A 4,762-nucleotide genomic window follows, 5' to 3' on the forward strand; every position below is an offset into this window, starting at 1 on the left:
CTCTTTTTTGGGGGAGACTAGAACTAGACGACATGATCTTAGAATAAGGGGCCTCCCATTTAAAACAGAGATGAGGAGAAATTTATTTTCTCAAAGGGTTGTAAATCTGTGGAATTCGCTGCCTCAGAGAGCTGTGGAAGCTGGGTCATTGAATAAGTTTAAAACAGAAATAGAGAGTTTCTTAAACGATAAGGGGATAAGGGGTTATGGGGAGCGGGCGGGGAAGTGGAGCTGAGTCCATGATCAGATCAGCCATGATCTTATAAAATGACGGAGCAGGCTCGAGGGGCCGTATGGCCTACTCCTGCTCCTATTTCTTATGTATGTTCTATGTTCTTATATCAAGGAATTAATTGCCAATTACAACAGGTTACAATTTTTACAACTTAAATGTTGCTTTTTGAACTTTTGCCATTGTTTGATTTCCATGCACATATTGTAACATTCTCAATTATTGAAACTGATGCATATATTTTATTTATATCGGAGAGAACACTTAAAACAACAGTAGACAACATAGTGAGAAATTGTGGAAGGACTGTACAATTTTTCAAGCTTGGAGTGAGATTCTGAATTTAAATGTGTTCCTTTTGAAGCAGAACCTTTGAGTAACACAAAGCAGTAAAGAAGGAACAATGTGAACTGGTTGAAGCTTTTCTTTAACTGTAACTGATTTGATATACCGACTCCTTCCTGCTCCCCACCTATAGTCTCAGGCTGAACCAGACTGTTTGAAACCTCAAATTACAACAGGAAACGCTGGAAATACTCAGCAGGTCAGGCAGCATCTGTGGAGAGAGAAACAGAGTTAATGTTTCAGGTCGATGGCCCTTCGTTAGAACTGGGAAAAGTTAGAGATGCAACAGGTTTTTAAGCAAGTGTGGGGGCAGGGAAAGGGAGGAGGGGAGGGAAGAACAAAGGGAAGGTCTGTGATTGGGTGGAAGGCAGGAGAGATTAAATGACAAATGCAATGATGATGCGAGGCAAAAGGAGATGGTAATGGGACAAGTTAAGAAACAAAAGATGGGTCTAGATGAAGTGTAAATGGAAATGGCAGAATCAGCAAAAGCTGCCATGGGGGGTGGAGGTGGAAATAGGGGGCCGAGGTTATGGTCTGAAATTGTTGAATTTGATGTTGAGTCCAGAAGGTGTTGTTCCTCGAGCTTACGTTGAGCTTCATTGGAACAGTGTAGGAGGCCGAGGGCGGAGAGGTCAGAGTGGAAGTGGAGCGGGGGATTAAAGTGACAGGCGACCGGAAGCTCGGGGTCACATTTACGGACTGAACGGAGGTGTGCCGCAAAACGATCACCCAATCTACGCTGGTCTCCCCAATGTAGAGGAGGCCACACAGTGAGCAGTGAATACAGTTTACTAAATTGCAGAAGTACAAGTAAATCACTGTTTCACCTGGAAGGAGTATTTGGGGCCCTGGATAGTGGGAAGGGAGGAGGTAAAAGGGCAGGTGTTGCATCTCCTGCACTTGCACAGGAAGGTGCTGTGGGAAGGGGAGGGGGTGATTGAGGAGTGGACCAGGGTGTCGCAGAGGGAGCGGTCCCTTCAGAATGCTGGGAGGGGAGGGGAAGATGTGATTGGTGGTGGGATCACATTGGTGGTATCGGAAATGACGGAGGATGATCCGTTGAACATGGAGGCTGGTGGGCTCAAAGGTGAGGACAAGGGGAACCCTATTGGGGTTCTGAGAGGGAGGGGAAGGGGTGAGACCAGGAGTGCGGGAAATAGAACGGACACAGTCGAGGGACAGGTCAATCACAGTAGAGGGAAATTCTCGTTTGAGGAAAAAGGAATTCAAATGGGAAGCTCTAGTATGGAAGCGATGGAGACGGAGAAACTGGGGGAATGAAATGGAATCCTTACAGGAAGTGGGGTGGGAGGAAGTGTAGTCCAGGTAGCTGTGGGAGTCAGTGGGCTTATAGTGAATGTTTGTCAATAGACTAGCCCCAGATATGGAGACAGAGAAGTCGAGGAAGGCAAGGCAATATTCGGAGATGGACCACGTGAAGGTGAGGGAAGGGGGAAATTGGATGCAAAGTGAATGAAAATTTCTAGTTCAGGGCGAGAGCAGGAAACGTACCGGAAACGTACCATCAATGTACCGGAAAAAGAGGTGAGGGAGGGGACCCGAGTAGGACTGGAACAAAGAATGTTCCACATATCCCACGAAAAGGCAGGCAGAGCTAGGACCTATGCAGGTTCCCATAGCAACACCTTTAATTTGGGGGAAGTGAATGGAGTTAAAGGAGAAGTTGTTCAATGTGAGAACAAGTTCGGCCAGGCGGAGGAGAGTGGCGGTGGATGGGGACTGGTTGGGTCTCTGCTTGAGGAAGAAGCGGAGCGCTCTCAGGGGGATGGAAGTGTAGAGGGATTGGATGTCCATGGTGAAAAGGAGATGGCTGGGGCCGGGAAACTGGAAACTGTTAAAGTCGGAGGGCGTCGGAGGAGTCGCAGATGTAGGTGGGAAGAGAATGGACAACGGGAGAAAAAATAGAATTGAGATAGGAAGAAATAAGTTCTGTGGGCAAGAACGGGCTGAAACGATGGGTCTACCGGGGGCAGTCCTGTTTGTGGGTCTTGGGAAGGAGATAGAAGCGGGCTGTGCAGGATTGGGGAACTATGACGTTGGTGGCTGTGGAGGGAAGATCTCCAGAGACGATGAGGTCAGCGATGGGAAATGATGGGTTGATATTAGATAGTGGGTCATTTACACCCTATCTGGATCTTTTGTTTCTTAACTTGTTCCATTACGATCTCTTTTTGATTCGCACCATCATACCTTTTGTCTCTCTAATCTCTCCTGCCTTCCACTCTATCACAGACCTTCCATTTTGTTCAGTCCTCCCCTCCCCCCCTTTCCCTGCCCCCTGCCTGTTATATCTCTAACTTTTCCCAGTTCTGACGAAGGGTCGCCGACCCGAAACATTAACTCTGTTTCTCTCTCCACAGATGCTGCCTGACCCCCTGAGTATTTCCAGCATTTTCTGTTTTATTTCAGATTTCCCACATCTGCAGTATTTTGCTTTTGTGGTACTGTTTGCAACATCAGTGTCCTGTTGACCCTGAACTGAGCTTCTGACCCTATATCCTCCCCATCACAGAGACCGCCTACTTCCACATCAGTAACATCGCCCGACTACTCCTGTGCCTCATCCCATCGGCTGTTCAAACCCTCATCCACACTTTTCTCATCTCCAGATTTGACCATTCCAATGCTCTCCTGACAGATTCCCATCGTCCACCCTCTGTAAACTTCAGCTCTTCGAAACTCTGCTGCCCGTATTTTAACTCGCACCAAGTCCTGCTCACCTATCACCCCTGTCCTCGCTGACCTACATTGGCTGTTGGTTCCCCAATGCCTTGAATTTATAATTTTAATCCATGTGTTTTCCCCATGGATTTATGTTTAAGTTCCTCCGTATCACTGTAACCTCCTCCAAGTTTCAGCCATGACTCAGTGGGTAGCACACCCGCCCCTGAGTCAGAAAGTTGTGGGTTCAAATCCCACTCCAGGGACCTGAGCACATAAATCTAGGCTGACACTCCCAGTGCAGTACTGAGGGAGGTGCCATCTTTCGGATGAGACGTTAAACATCTGCTCTCTCAGGTGGACGTAAAAGATCCCGCGGCACTATTTCGATGAAAGAGCAGGGAGGTTAGCCCCGGTGTCATGGCCAATATTTATCCCTCAATCAACATAACAAAGACAGATTATCTATCATTATCACATTGCTGTTTGTGGGAGCTTGCTGCGCGCAAATTGGCTGCCGCGTTTCCCACATTACAACAGTGACTACACTCCAAAAGTACTTCATTGGCTGTAAAGCGCTTTGAGATATCCAGTGCTCGTGAAAGGCGCTATATAAATGCAAGTCTTTCTTCCATGCCAGCAACTCCTGAACTCTCCATTCCTCTGAATGGATTCTCGTGCAGACCCCAAACCCATCACCACATCATTGGCGGCTGTTGGACAGCTTGCTTGCTGCTGGTTCCCCAATGCCTTGAACTTATAATTCTAATCCATGTGTTTCCCCTATGGATTCATGTTTAAGTTCCTCCGTATCACTGTAATCTCCCCCAAGTGTCAGCAGTGGCTCAGTGGGTAGCTTTAAAGGTCGGAATTACACACACACACTCAGTTGTAGTAATGGCAAGATCATGTCTTTTATTTAAACCGTCACACTACACAAACCCAGTATGAATGCTACCGAGACACAAACACTTCACAAAGCCAGCTCTCTGCATGCGATGCACTTTTTTTTTTTTTGGTCATTCTTGTCAGATCAACTCCAGCGCCAAAGATCACTTTGCGCTATTACATTTGATCTTAGCCAAAAGGCCGAGAGGGGAAGCTGCACCGTTCCTGGAAACACTGCAATACCAGGTCGGTGTGTGGAGTGGACGGAGCAAGCCCCTGTTCCATCTCCCTGTTCCAAAAAACAATTCAATATTTGGTCCCCATAGGGGATATTAAACTGATAAGAACAGATACTACACTTGATCTTAGCCAAAAGGCCGAGATTTTATTTAAACCGTCACACTACACAAACCCAGTATGAATGCTACCGAGACACAAACACTTCACAAAGCCAGCTCTCTGCATGCGATGCGCACACCTTCCAATCTCCAGTGTCTGTCAGCCTTCCCTCACATCTCATACACAATTAGGCCTTTGAACCCGATATTCCCATGCATAGTATCAATGGTACATACAAATAACTAACATACAGACGATGTAGACTAAACGAGC

At 47.0% G+C, this 4,762-nt stretch overlaps 1 pseudogene; it reads right to left on the minus strand.

The window, feature by feature from the left end:
- Positions 1–4,359: 4,359 nt before the first annotated feature.
- LOC139229399 (U2 spliceosomal RNA) lies at positions 4,360–4,539 on the minus strand (annotated as a pseudogene).
- Between the last annotated feature and the right edge of the window lie 223 nt (positions 4,540–4,762).

Source organism: Pristiophorus japonicus, chromosome 18 (assembly GCF_044704955.1).
Source record: "Pristiophorus japonicus isolate sPriJap1 chromosome 18, sPriJap1.hap1, whole genome shotgun sequence".
NCBI lineage: Eukaryota > Metazoa > Chordata > Chondrichthyes > Pristiophoridae > Pristiophorus > Pristiophorus japonicus.